Source organism: Melospiza melodia, chromosome 1, assembly GCF_035770615.1.
Source record: "Melospiza melodia melodia isolate bMelMel2 chromosome 1, bMelMel2.pri, whole genome shotgun sequence".
Taxonomy (NCBI): domain Eukaryota; kingdom Metazoa; phylum Chordata; class Aves; order Passeriformes; family Passerellidae; genus Melospiza; species Melospiza melodia.
Window position 1 is genome coordinate 131,201,570 of NC_086194.1, and position 15,343 is coordinate 131,216,912.

The following is a 15,343-nucleotide window of genomic DNA, read 5'->3' on the forward strand; positions in this document are numbered from 1 at the left end:
CAGTGGAAACTTAAAAATTCTAAAGCTTTGTCTTTTTGTCATAGCTGACACAACTGGACTGAAGTGTCTTAACATATTACAAGATACTTGTTTGCTGGTTTTTATTTTGGAGTTAGCAGAGAAAAAGTCACACTCTTAAATCTCCACCAGTTTTCACTTCATTTGAGTTGTTCTGAGAGTTGTAAACAGTACATTCAGAAATAAGCTCCTAGGTGGGATCTTTTGTGTCCTATGTGTGCCACTGCAAAAACATTTTATGTCTGTCCAGTGAATTTGGAAAGGAGACTTCAGTGCCAAGTGCTCTTTGTAGTCACATGGATTGATCTGAGGTACAGTCCTGAACACACTGTCATCACATGGCTCTGAAACACTCATTTACTGCCTCAGAAGAAGGAACTATTTTGTTCCTCTTTCTCCAGAGCTTGGTTTGTGTGAGACCTGCTTAAGTTTTCCTTACAGCATGCTGATAGGATTGCCTGTTGCTTGGCCAGGGATTCTATTTCTTGCAGCTAATCTGAACATGCATCTCAGGTTTCTTTTCAATCCACTGAAATACGCCCGTGATAATTTTATCTCGACAGCCTGTACGGCTCCACTCGTATGCGAGCGTCAGTCTGCCTGGCTGTGGCTTTCAGGCACATGACCTTGGGAGAGGCACAGACTGCTCATGTTGTGGGAGCCTTCTCTGTCAGGGAGATGTGCATGTGTGTGGTATGGCTTTGTAATGCCATGGCAGACACAAAAACTGTCCTTGGGTGTCTCTCACTGGTCAGACTGGCCACAGAACCCTTTTACTGGGCTTGTGCAGGTTCACCTGGCAGCTCTGCCTGCTCTCTGCTCCCCTCCTGGTTTTGTTTTACTGCTTGTTCTCAGCTCAGTGGAGGGTAGTTGATAGTGTAGTCCGTGATAAATAAAATATATAAGTTCCTGACTATGTAATAGATTGGTAGCACCACCAATTAGGAAAGTTGCCCAGCAGTTCCCATTATAGTACCTTAAAGTATTTGTAAAACTTTTAATGTCTGAACTAAAATTTTTCTAGCCAGCTGTTTTCCTCAGCCTGAGTATTTTTGGAATATTTCAGCAAAAGTGATTCAGTAAGACTGAGAACAAGATTGGCATAAAAATAAGTTGGGTTTCTTCACATTTAAAGAAAACCTTGAGTTATTTTCTTTGGTGTACTTTAGTGTTCTTGTACACTGGAACAAGGATGTAAGCTTCAGTAGAACACATGACCTTTGCATGAGTAGTACTTCTCTTAGTTGTCCCCGTGGAAATCTGCCCATTTGGCCTATACAGTAGCCCTCAGGGGAGAATAAATCCAGAGCAGCTTATCCATGTTAAGAACCAGCTGCAGAGGAAGATCCTTGATGGAACCAGCTCTCTACAGGTGCTGGGGAGTCTCCCATTGTGCTCATGGCAACCAAGTTGTCCCTTGGTCCTTGAGCACTTGTCAGGGTTTCTGCTGTATTTGTCTTCACGTGGATTTGGGTGCACAGTTGTGTACTGAGAAGTCAAATGCTGTACCCCTAAGTCTTGCACACACTGAGGGCAAAGCTGCAGCTTCACAGGCAGCCTGAACTTTGACATCTCCAGTCTCTTAAACACTGAGGCTGCTAAAGCAAAAAAACACATAGCATTCTCGTTCCTAAATTCCTCAGGAATAATTCTGCAATATAGTGTGGTTTGTGGAGTAAAGGTGACAGAACCTCCAGTTTCTTTGTAGTAATCACACTGCTTAGCGTACAAAACAACCTTGATAGAGGATCCTGAAGCATACTGGGCTTTCCCATCTTTCTCACATGAAGTATGCATGACATCTACACTTCTGGCAGCATTCTGGTAGGACAGACTACTTGTTCTTGGACAGCACTGTCTCAGGGGAAGGAGAGTGGCTTACATTCTAAGTTCATTTCCATTTTAGTTTATGAAGCACCACTTTTCAAAACTCCTGGGTTTACCATGCTTCCAGCCCTTAGCTGAACAGATGTCAGAAAAAGACAAACAGAAGGAAGATAAATATGTGAACATTTCAAAACTTTTGCTATGGTGCATTGGCCAGTACTGAGTAGAAAATAATCCTGCTGTCATTAGTGTGTTTGATGTTAGGATTACACCTCTGTTCAGCTCTGCATTTTTTGTTGTTGCTGTTCTCTTTTAGCAATCTCCCTTTTCTTCAGAAAGAGCCTTTTGATTCAATGTGTGTTTTGTTCAGTGTGGTCAGATGAATGTTATTTCCTACTTAGTAAATGCCCCATGCTTACTGTGCTTTATTCACATGAGTAGATTTGCTTGAGATCAATGTGAATGTTGCATATTCGGGTTAGCAAAGAGTTAATATTTTTGACCAAGCTGCATAATACTTCGGGATACATTTCTCTATTGATCCTCCAATCCTCTTAGGTCTGCCTAAATAAGTTCTTTATGATGGAAAATAACTTTGCAATTTATAATACTGTGAGATCACTTTCCCCTCAAAAGATCATGTGGATATGTATAGTCCTCCTTACTTTCAGACTCACTGCTTCTGCTCCAGTTTCCTCTCTGGTAGCAATGGTTTAAGGATAAATAATAAGTGAAGTTTGCAGGAAATCATGTTTTTTACAAACTTAACTTGTACCTGATGAAGACACAAACAAAATTCTGGCAAGTGGGCGTCATAGCGTCTTAAAGAGATGCATAAATCAACAGGTCCTTCCCCCAGTTGTCTGTAATAACAAGGCTTTGGGATGTTTTTCTGATCTCCTTCATAAGATTTTCTGTGTTTGCTTGTTGTGCATTTTGCTTCAGTGGACCCCATGTTTTTGACTGCTTGATGACAAATGTCCTGGCCAAGGCACAAAGAGCATGGAGAGGGTATGAGTATATCTCAGTGACTCCATTCTACAAACATTTTCCAAAGTTATAAAATTCACCAACTGAACAACTAAAAATACCATAGTTGAGTGGTTCATTAAAGAGCCTTTTATTAGTGTGAGGCAGATTTTCCCACTTCAGAGGAATACATGTTTGGAAACAAGTAAAAAGAAGACATCCTGCATCCTAGCAATTTATTCCAGACAAAGGTTGCTTTCCTGATGTCTTCAGGGAAACCATCAGTTTTACATACTCTAATTTGTGTTGTGACCCCCAGGCCTTGTATAGCAATGAATTAAGGGGTTCAGGAAGCTGTGGTGAACTCAGTCATTATTTCAATTTAAATCCTACCTGAATAAATGGATTACCAGCTGCTTAGACAAAAATATTTCCATTAAGACAGGAGAGTAACTGGTAAATTCTATGGATAAACATATTTCCCACGTAATAATGCAGGAAAATTGTTACCTTCACGTTACAAAAAGGAAGGGTGCTGAACAGCATGAGCTGATGTGCAGATACGAGCAACTGTGAGTTTATATTGCTGTTGCAAGTGGTTTCGTGTGTACAGAAATAACTGCTGTGCAGGCCAGGCTGGGTGCCAGAGTCGTCATCTCTGCTTGTATGGCACTGAGGCTGCCAGCACTTACCCTGAAACTGCAGCACTTACCCTAAAACTGATGTAGCTGTTGGCACAACAGAGACGCGCAGTGTTCTCTTTGATGTCTGACGTACAATGCAGTGTATGGGCGCCTCCGTTACAGAGGGAGCAGCAGAGGTACAAATCTTCATGTCTGTGGTGAGAAGGAGCGGCTGGGTGTTTGCTGGAGGCCAGAGAGGGCAGTTGGAGAGCAGAGCACGAGCAGGATTTTTCTGTTGGTGTCCTGTTGCTTCCCAGGTGCTCTGACCAGAGCCTGACCACAGCATTTTGTTGAGTGAGTCCAGAAAGGGGCCACAGGGTTGGTGAGGGGACTGCAGCACCTCCTCTATGAAGACAGACTGACAAATGTGGAACTGCTCAGCCCAGGGAAGAGAATGTTGCATGGAGACCTCACAGCAGCCTTCCAGTACCTGAAGGGGGCCTGCAGGGAGGCTGGAGAGGGAGTCTGCATCAGGAGCTGTAATGACAGGCAAGGACTAATAGGTACAAATTGAAAGAGGGGAAATTTAGGTTAGATACATGGAAGAAATACATAGATGGTGAAGCCCTGGAACAGGTTGTCCTTAGGGGCTGTGAATCCCACCTCTGGAAGTGCTTAAGGCCAGGTTGGATGGGACTCTGAGCAACCTGGTGTAGTGGGTGTCCCTGCCTTTGGCAGAGGACTTGGAACTAGATGGTCTTTAATGTCCCTTCCAACCCAAACCATTCTATGATTCTACGATCTTGTTAGCAAAAGAGTTCAGGTTTCCATCTACAAATGGGTTCAGAGAAAGAGGCTTAAAAGAAAGGGAAAAAAAACTGTCTTAGGTCCAAAAAGATTTAAAATATTGGCTGTGCAACTGAAAATAAAACTCTGTGACAGTTACTCTCCAATCATATTAATCAAATGGCCTTTAAACAACAAAACCATTCAGATTATCAGCTGGGAAGTGGAGTTGGGCTGTCAGCTGAATAGACTCACTCTGCTGACAGTAAACATAACTTTGGAGATGAAACTTTGCCTCTGGCTGCATGATAAAGGAACTAAAACTTTCACTCTCTGGTACAGTATAAAGTATAGATAAAGTATGTAGTTCTCAGGATATGTGATACCATGAGATGTGCTCCTCATCCCAGGAATTTGCACCTTACACAACAGTACAGAAAAAACAATGTAGCCCTGCATGAAGAAATGAGATACATCTCATTCATAAAAAGTGCCATGGCATATGTCATCAGTTAATAGGCAGCACAGCATGTACCAGGACTACTTTGAAAAATACTGGGTTGTTTGAAGTTTTTCTTTCTAGCTAAAAGGTACTTTCAGTCCTTCTACACTCAGGAGCAGAAGCTAGTATTTTTTAGAGCATCTTTGTTTTCATACTGTCCTAGGATGTGTCCTACCTTATTACCACACCTTTTCATTTGATAACCTCTGTTTGGAATTAAGAGTAGTGGAATGTAAAATACTGATTCTTAGAGAAGCCATTAAAACTGAAGTTTACTTTTTATGAGGCAAAGTAGCCTACATGAGTTCTATTTATACATTGCTTTGGCTTGCCAAACAGTTTTGTTTGTATATGTCCCAGAGCATGGCAATTTCTTGGAGAGGGATGATTTCTGCCTTTGTTTCTTGCTCCAAGCATGTGGTCAGTGCTAGAGGAGAAGGCCAGACTTAGCCTTAATTGGGTCAGATTCTGGCTTCTGAGAGCACCTGAGTATTCAGCTCATTTTAAAAAAATAGCACAGAAACAGTGAGTATAAAGGATATAATCTCTGTAAAAGTGGCTTTAAGTCTGAGGATTCTCAGGAAGCCTGTCAGGATTCTCACTTGTGGCTATGGACAACATGTATTAAAGACTGCAAGGGAAGTTGCAATTCTTTCAGATAAATCAGCTGGTCTGATTACCATTATTATTAATACTTCAGAGGGAAAAAGCTGATTTGGACATGAGCTTTTTCTAAGCAACATGTCATTTTTACATCATTTTGGAAAGAGCTCTGGCATCCAGATTCATATATCTAGCTGAAGAGGAGGAAAGCTCAACATACTGAATAACTCACTGACTGACATCTATTCTAGTAAACACACCAGAGGTTTGCCTCTGGCACCAGGACAGACTAGGATGGCACAGCACGTGTTCATACCACTGAACTCAGCCTCTAGGCTGGGTGGCCACAAGCAAACAGCCTGCTGGAAATGTCTCTGGACTCTGCAAACTCCCCGACTCTGCCCAGGAGCCCTCTGGAGGAAGGAGGCCCAAAATCGTGCCAGGAACGCTGTGGTGTTGTAGCAGTGCAGGCAACAGCTCCAGCTCTCAGGAGCATGTCCTTGCCTTGTGCCACTTACTAATATAGACATATTCTTATCAGAGAGATGGCACCAAATAAAGAAGAAGCTGTGGCTTGGTTGCTGTCACTCTCCATTGTGTTGCAAGATGTGGTTATGAACCCTGCTGAATGCTGTAATAGGTTATTGAATAACTCTGGGCAACCTGCCCCCGTAACAGCTCCGGAGTTAAGTTGGAACAAATCTGCCCTGGGAAAAGCCACAGCCCAGCATGACTGCTTTTCTTCTTCTGGGCAGGATCTTTCTGTCAATGGGGTTTTTCAAGACACATGATACATTTGCTTTCAAAAGCCATGAGAATATTTGTGGGGAAATCTTGACTACAACTGGCTACAAAAAAGTTTGTCTCCTGGGCCCAGCACTCTACTCGGTGTGCTGCAGTAAATCACTGAAGCCCTAAATTATGGCATTAATTTTTTTTCCAAATTCCTCTATATCTGGCATTCTGTTTTCTCTGTTTACAAAGAAGTAATTTTTTTGCATTTTTATTTTATTTATTATTTACCTTTTATTGCTACCTCAATGTACATAACATGGTGATATTACTGTGGATTGGGTAGCAACACGTAGCTCTGTTGTCCCGGCATTGCCAGATATTACTGCTGCATGTGTGCAAACAGTTAAACAATCCAAATGGGAAAAAATTTGGTTTTGGAAGGAGACTGAGCTTTCAGGGCTTGTCAGCATCAGTTCCAGTAGATCCAAATTGTGTCAGGATGTGCTTGTGTGTAGATGTGAGAGAAATCACAGTCAGGTGGTGAACTGAAGGACCAGCACTGCACAGCTTTCATTCCTTTTTTTTTTTTTTCATTCCCAGAGCAGTTTTCCTGAGTCATGGCTGTGAAGGAAACACTTGTTCATATGCATGATACTAAGCATACGATTCATTCCACACAGACTGTTAAAATTAAGTGCCCAAAGTTTGTATCCATTTCTAGGTGAAGATCTGTTTTCTGGTTGCCCAAATTGCTGTTTTCAAATACCATAATAGTGGACATTATGGGAAAGCTTAAATGTAGTAGAACTGCCTGTCCTGTTTCCACCTGTGTCACTGATGATCACGGGGATGGAGCACCTCTCATATGAAGACAGAGAGAGTTGGTGTTGTTCAGCCTGGAGAAGACTCCAGGGAGACCTTGGAGCAGCCTTCTGGTACCTAAAGGTGACCTGCAAGTGAACTGGAGAGAGTGAGACTTTTTACAGGGGCATGTAGGCATAGGACAAGGGGGAATGGCTTTAAATTGAAAGAGTGTAGGTTTAGATTAGATACTAGGAAGAAGTTCTTTTCTGTAAGGCTGGTGAGACACTGGAACAGGTTTCCCGGAGAAGTTGTGGATGCCCCATCCCTGGCAGTGTTCGTGGCCAGGTTGGAAGGGGCTGTGAGCAAACTGGTCTAGTGGAAGTTGTCCTGCCCATGGCCAGGGGCTTTGAACTACATGATCTTTAGGGCCCCTTTCCAACACAAACCATTGTATAGTTCTGTGTTGCCCACAATATCCAAAAGCTTAAGGAAAGAAAAATTCACTGCTGGCCTATCACTGGTGCGTAGGCCAGCTAAAACTGCTGAGCACTCTGCAGTTTAATCATAACAATAAACATTGTGACATTTTTAGGGAGGTAGATTTATTTCTTTTCTTAGAAATAAATTCTGTGCTGAGTAAGCAGGCTACTTCTGTAGTTTCCTTGACATAAATCAAAAATTTGATATGACATATATATGAGATTCATGCTTTGGAGTAAAGTTTCTAGTTTAATTTGCAAATATTTTCATTTTCCTTGTGCACAAGAATCCTTCTGCCCATCCTCCTTCAGTCTGGTGGTGTGGGAGCTTTGGTTTCCAGTTCAGTGTTCATAGTTTCACGTTTCTATAGTTAAAATACCCATAGTGTGATGAAATAAGTTTTTGGATAATGGTAATTCTGCATGTAATTTGCCATCATTGGGCATTTAAAGTCTCAGGCAGAGCAGAACTGTTGTATCCAGCTCAGGACTTGATCCACAGCCTAATATGGATGTAGAATGTCTCTGGCCTCAGCCTCTCTGAGCACGTTCAGAGCCTGCCAGGATCTCACTTTGGACTGTTTGCATGATGAATTCATCCTAAGCAGTAAACAAAATGTCGTTAATGCTCTAAATAGACTGCCCTGTTTCCTGGGTTCTCTGTGGTTCAGCTGTTATTTAACTTCAACAACACCATTTTTTTCAGATCAGAAAATTAACATTTCAGGTTTTTGTTGCGTCTGTGCAGGGACATATAGCTGAACTGTGGCACTGTGAAGCATCTGTTTTGCTTAAAAACTAAACTTTGAAGAGCATTTTAGTTCTTCTTTAACGTTGCTATTGTTCCACCATTTACAAATTCCCTGCTTTTAAAATTTACCCTGAGAATGATGTTGCAAATGTAGTACTATCACGCTAGAAGGAACTGAGAAGTTCCTGGGGAGGACATCAGCAGTCCTGGGCAGGCAGCTCTGAGTGGCCCTGTTGGAGCAGGGGTGGGAGCAGATAACCTGCAGAGGTCCCTCTCAACCCCAGCCCCTCTGCGGGTCTGTGGCACAGTTCAGTTGCTGCCTCTACAAGAGAGCTCCTTTTCCTGTGAGAGCAGACACCTGAACATGGATGCTAACAACCTACTTAATTTTTCTGTTGTTTATAGTTGTCAGAAAGAAGATTAAAACTCAAAATCTCTCTCTGGTGGCATTGTCTCTGAAAGAAACCTTTGATCTGCGTTCTCTCTGACCATGGTGTGTGGCCATATGGGTCAGTTGGTGGTGGGGGATCTGGACACTGCACAACAGCCCACCTCAGTGGTTTTAAAAAGTATCTGTAGGAAAAGTCCTGTGGGGTCCTAGGATGTAAACCAGTGTGTTCCAATTTCAATAAAAATATAGTCCAGAAAGAAGAAAAAAGACATTCCCTCTGGGATGTTATTTCTGGCTCTTATTTGTTTTTGTTAAATGGAGGGTCTAGAGGGAAGAGACTTGTTTCTCCACTTTACCCCATGCCCTTGAATGGGAGAGATTCTCTTGCTAAATTTTGTCTCTGCCAACTACAGCTGGTAATCAGTTCACCAGCTCTCCCCACTTGTGCTTCAGTGTACTGAACCTGAGAGTCATCAAAGAATTACACAAGCTGCTTTTTTTGTTTTTTGAAGGTCTGAATTACCTTCAGGGACTTGCTGGACCTTCCCAAATAGTAAGAAACTCTTTCATAGTTTCATGTGGCTGATCTCTGACCACTGTTAATCATGTGCTCTAAGTTTTGTAGTTGCTTTCCTTGTTAGGGAATTAGTGACCACCAAGCCCTGTTTGTGTCCTGAGCATTTCATTTTTAATAGCTTTGGAGTCATTACCCAATCCACTTAATTGCTATTAAAGCCAAATGCAAGGAGGGGATACACCCAACCACCACTACTTAGAGAGTTCAGACTGGAAAAATCTATGTACATTGTTATGATTAAGATGGAAATAGTGTTGTTTCTGCTGCTATCCCCACCAGGTTTATCCAAGTTACTGTTTAGAAAATGGGCACTGTTGGGGAGGGGGCTTGTATGAAACTCCATGCTCTTTAGAAAAGAGTTTATCAACTCTTGAAGACTAAATTACTTGGCACTGCATTTGGTTTTCAGGGTTTTTTTAAACTTAATTCATCTTAGATAGATCTAACTAAATCTTAGACTATTTCTCCCATCATTTCATTCTTTCCTGGTGTACCTCTAGCCCCAGACTAGACACCAGTGAACATACAACCTTGCTGGCAGATAAATACTTTGGAGAGAGACCTAGTTTACTGTGAAGACTGTGAGACACTCCTGAAAATGAGCAGAAAAAAGCAGTAATAGTATTTAAAAAGTACTCAAATATGTTTGTCTCTGTAGTCCTTAAAAATGGCAAAGTAGTTCTTGATTTTATCCAACCATTAACAAATTCTTCTGTAGCAGTAGAGGTGTCCATGGTGTTATAGGTATTTTTCTTTTGTTCTCACCAATGATCTTGTAAACGCATGGGTATGTGCTTTACTCTGTTCAGGTAATTAACTCTGCTAGCAACGTGCTCAAGTGCCCTTCCTAAATGTCATGTTTTGTCCTCAGTTTCCTTGAATTAGAAGATATTTACTTAGTAGCCTCATTCACTAACCGATTGGAAATGAAAATAAATTATTTTCTCATTTTTAACATCAGCTTCAAGGGTTTTTTTCATAGGCTAGGATTTGGAGCTCTAGCGCAGCCTTGTATATGCTTGAATGGTCTTACAGATTAAATGGACCAGGTCAGTTGAATATTCAGTGTGCAAAGCTAAATTTACCAGTCCCTTAAGTAATATGACATCTTTGAAAAACACAGATAAGGTGTTTCTGTAATGCAGCCTTTCCTCTTGACAGCATACTTTTAAAGGACAAAATAAATAGGCGATTAAGGAAAATCGTTTCTGACCGATGTTCAGCCTTAGAAAGCTTCTTACTGCCCTGCCTCTGAATCAGGAGGATAGCAGGGTTTATCTGCTGGGAGCACACACAGGGACCTCCACCTCCTCATAAATGTGCTGCTCAGTGGGAGCTGGCTGCCTGGGAGCTGGGTCAGTCCTTGTGGGGCTGTGGCTGCCAGGGCTGCCTGGCTGTTCCTCTGTCGTGCTCTGGGGTTGGTGTGCCACAGCTCTTACCCTGCCCTGACCCTCTCCTCCCTGCACAGAGGAGATCTCCTCGCTGGGATTTCAGAATGCTTTGGTCCTGGCTGGATCCTGCTGGCTTGGCAGCAGTAAGCCAGGGCAGACCCACAGCTGGCTCCAGCTCTCCTCACTGCCCTGGGCTCTGCAGGCAGGCAGGCAGATGCTCCTGGAATCGATGCAGGCAATCAGGAGACTCCCCTGCAGTATTTCAGCACAAACAACTCACACTCAGCTGCACTGGCATGCTGGAAAAGGCTTCATACCACCACTTTGCATTCAAATAAGATTTTACTGGTGAGGAGAGACATACCTGGTGTAGGCTGAGGGGCTGGTGCACAGGGCAGTGTCCAGCTCTGGACACTGAAATGCCCCCTGCCTTTTTGGATGAGGGATGTGTCAGATCACCTACCAACTCCTGTGCTGGGTGTGTGTGGAGAGCAGTGGGCATGGTGTGGAGGGAGGGGAGCCTTGCCTGTGTTAGGTGCTGGGGCACTGGCAAAGTGTGTGCCTGTGATGGGGAACTGGATGTACTTTCTGCATCCATTAATACAAGCACAGCAGGAGTTATCTGTTGAGTTGAGAGGGGCAGTATTTTCCATAGGTGGCAATACCCACACCAGTCATTTTTTGAACTTTCTGTACAAACTGCCAAGGACTGACAGAAAATAAATTGAAGCAAAGGATGAGTTGTAGCACAAACCAGTGAGACACTGTTTCAAGTAACTGTTTGAAGGCTTGTTTTAGAGTCTTGAAAGGAAGCAGGAATTCACGTGTTTTATTTTTAGCTTGCAAGGGAAGAGTTATTTAATGTTCCTTTGTATCTCATCTCTGAAAATGTTCTCACTGAGGCAGGATCTGAAGTCCTGGAGCTGGTTAACCCGAGACTTGCCTGCCTGTGGAAATTTATATTTTACAAAGGGGAATTACTGAGATTGTTTTTCCCCTATAAAATTTTAAGTAGAGCTGAGTCCAAACTCGAGAACCAGTAGAGAGTTGAAATACTTTCTGCTGCTGGCCCTGATTTGTGATTCACAGTATAGAGTCGGGCGTGTTTTGCTTTCAGGATCTATAAGCATTTTCAGGTTTTTATTGTGGAGTTGCTTTTCTTGCCATTTGCTTTGATTTTGGCTCCCATTTGGTTATGGGAGCTCTAATTTTTCTAAAGGAATATTTTTATCCGAGATTTTAATGATATTGCCATGACTGGGCCTTAAATCTCTAAGCAGAGATGGGACGAGCTACTCACAGCTAGTGCTGGAAAAAACCTCTCTTGCATTTCCCTCTCCCCTCCTCCCAGGTCTCTGAATGTCAGTACCATGGCTCATGCTTTAGGTTCCTGAAAATCAATGAAATATTTATGATACTTGGTTTTCCAGCAGCTGGGTAATGAATGGGCTTGCAAGATATTGCTGGTCAATACTTGCCCCTCATGTCCAGTACTCCTGGGTAAACAAACATGCATCTTAACCTCCTTGTGAGACTGCTCTCATTTTCCTTGATTTTCTTTCCTGTGAGGCAGCAGAACAGTGTCAGCAGCAGTGAAATGAGAGCTATCATTTCCTCGAATGGGTAAGACAATCTGCAAAGCATGTATTAAAAATAAAACAGGAAGTCTGTGATTATCAATTTTTAGCAAACACGTTTCTGCTGATCTTCAGGCTGATGCCTAATGGTAACAAAAGGACAAGCTCTGCATCTGGGCAATGTAATTTGTAGTTATTTGGAGTATCTTTTCCCCTCATTAGACATGGATGGCTTTTATTTTAAGCCCCAAGACCTGTAAGAATAATAACAGAGGCCTAGTGTTGTTGCTTGTAAACAGCGTGTGTTGAACAGCATGTCTGGGATAAATAGGTATCGGCTTAAAAAAAAAAAAGGGAGAGTCCCTTTTTTTGTGCATTTACAGTTTTCTGAAGTAAAAGGCAGCATATGGCACCCCTAGCAAGGAAGAAGTCCCTCCTTTCAGAGACTTTCTCCCAGCTCAAGGAGTTAGTGATTGCTTCCCACCCTGATAAAGGAGTTTTACTGGCATCCATGTGGTGTGGGTGACAGGAAATGAGGCTTCCTCCAGACCTGGCACCTGCTTGAGGAGCAGCAATGGTGGTAGGAGGGGAATGCACCTGCCAGCAGGCCAGCAGTCCTGATGGATGTCTGTTCTCCCTGCCAGAGAGGAGCCAGGGCTCTGCTGCACGGGTGGCTTCTCATTATTGCATCTCTTTTCCCCTCGAGAAGAGTCAGGAGTGTTCATTTGCACCCCTCTGCAGAGGAGAGGGAACAACCTGCACACCTGCCAGGAAAGGGAATCCTACACAACTGCTCCTGCTCAGAAAAGATTGGGAGCTGGGCCAAACATTTCATACGTGGGTGATTAAAATTAGGCTCCTGCATCCATATGTACATTCTCATTTTGAAAACACTGCCTGGCTTACTTTTCTCTCCTGCCTTTTATGTATTCCCCTAATGGGAGAATGCTTCCACCTTTCCTGTGGCTTTGACAGTGGCCCCTGCACTCACTGAAAGTACATTTATCTCTTCTGTGTGTAATCATACCTGATCACAGGCACAGGAACACAGCTCTGTCTTTCCATTTTCCACTAATACTCCCTTGACAAGTATCTTCTTGAAAGGGGAAAAAATGTGATAATCTCTCCTTTGGAAAAACAGCCAAGTTCTGCAGCAGACTTGGCTTTCTGCCTGTCTTCCTGTGCTGCTTCAGCCTGAGCAAACTGAGACCTTCCTGCAACCCACACTGCCTGATCCAGAGGAGTACAGGTCCTGCTGGAAAGGCATCCTGAGGACGAAGGGGGGAAGGTAGGCAGGCTGGCACAGCATTCAGCTGTGATGTGCTTGTGTGCAGCCTGTTCTGTTCAGAGGCACCAAAGCCACCAAAGGATAAAGAAGCAATAGGGCAGTGAGTGCATGGCTGCATGACCTCCGATTGTGAAGGATGGAGACGTGCACGTACTAAAGGTATGTTGGTGCAGGAGGACTTTGTGCAAAATTCCAGCTTCCAGTGTCAGATGCATAAGATCACAGAGATGCTTATCATCATTAGACAGCGATTTGTTCCTGAGAGTTCTGAACCATTCCAAGACGCCAGTACTTCCAGAAAGAAATCCTTCTGTTTCTAAACACTTCTGAGTATTTTTTGATGTTCTCCTCATAATGGCTCTTCATAGGAAAAAGAGACTTCCTGGAATTAGCAATTGCTAGGAAAGCCCTATTAATGCTGCTGTTTTATAAGCAGCCAGATGTCTGCATTCTCCTCCTTCACAGTATGTACCCACTGCAGTCTAAGGGCTACCAGTGGGGAGGGAGCAAGGGGGATCCACATTGCCCTGGAGGATGGTTAGCTGTGTCATGTCATGCTTCAAAGACAGAATTCTTACTTGGGCAAACTGCTCTGAGCAAGGAAGTAGCAGAGGCTCCACTGTGCCATGTGTGCTTGGGAGGTGAGGACTTGCCCATCACCCAGTAATTGCAGCGCTGTCCTGGTTCTGGCCCTTGCACATGGACATGCTCTCCCATGCATTTCAGCAGCCATCCTGTACCTTTCCTGGGGAAAAACCTGCTCACACAGAAATGCTGAAATATTTTCCCTGTTGGGGCACATCTTGGATGGTAAATCAAGGCTTGAATCCTCCCCACATGGTCCCAGCTGGGGCTTGCTGAGGGTGCGTGGGATCTCCCTGTGCTGGGTTTCCTTTCCTTTCCTCTGGAACAGCTACAAGCTGCTGGGTGCAGGCCAAGGCAGAGGCAGAGGAGGCAGCTGATGCACACCCCATTCTTGCCCTAACATGGAGCTAGGACAAGGCTGCGGGGCACACAGAGATACAAAAGCTTTTTTTTAATCAAGACTAAGAACAAAGCACCTTGTATAGCAAAGTGAATTTTATAGCTTTTTCCAGCCTGGCAAAAGGCTTTTCAGAGCAGATAGTGCTGGCAATGTCTCCTTACAAGTCTGCAGGCTTTACTCAAGGTAGTTTATCTCAAGCTGTTTTTTCATTCCTGCAAATTTTAAATTGTCCTCCCACACCCACAAAATTAAACAAAAGCAGTGACTTAAAAGCAAAATACCCCAATAAAAAAGCCCAAGTGAAATTTGTACATTTTTACAGAGCAGCTTCCAAAAGCCTTTTAAGAGGACTTGCAATTTATGCATGGCATCTGAACATCTCCCTCCATCAGTAAGTTTTCTGGTGCCATGTGGAGTACAGGAGTATGGCACTGCTAACATTAGAGAAGCAAGCATTCATTGTGTACAAGCAAGAGGACAAGGTATGTATAAAATACTTACAGAATTACGCAGCAGCTATTGCTGTCATCAAAATGTTGGCAACTGAGCACAGGGGAGAAGCCAAAATATGTTCCCCAGGGAGCAAAAGAGGAGCAGGACTGAGCAGTTAGATGTTGGCTCTGGGAGCTGAACCATCCCCATGTGTGTAGCCACTGTGCATGCTGTCTCTTGCCTGGGAAGGCTGCTGCAGCCTGTCCCCCCCACAAACAAAGGTGCAAAAGCCCTTACATGAATGAGAGGGGAAGATGGAAATTAGCTACAGAGGAAGGAAGTTTTTTGAGAACTACATCTCACTGTTTCAACTGTTTAAGGAAAAGCTTGTTTATAATAGTATCCTGTCAATAGGAGGTGTCTGTGTAGGTGGGTGTATATATGCAGAGAATGTATGTGTATGAGGAAAAAGAACTTTCACTGTGGTCTGTCAGCCTTAAGCACATGGCTTCTATTTTTCCTTAAACCCTGCAACTTCATTAAAAAAGGAAAGAATAAGACATTAAGAAACTCCCAAGGTAGAGTGCATGTGATTGTGTGTGTGC

The 15,343-nt window shown here is 43.3% G+C and overlaps 1 protein-coding gene across 18 annotated transcripts in view; it reads left to right on the forward strand.

The window, feature by feature from the left end:
- Window positions 1-15,343, forward strand: part of DTNA (dystrobrevin alpha) — a 224,053-nt gene that overhangs the window by 60,740 nt on the left and 147,970 nt on the right. The window lies entirely within an intron of this gene.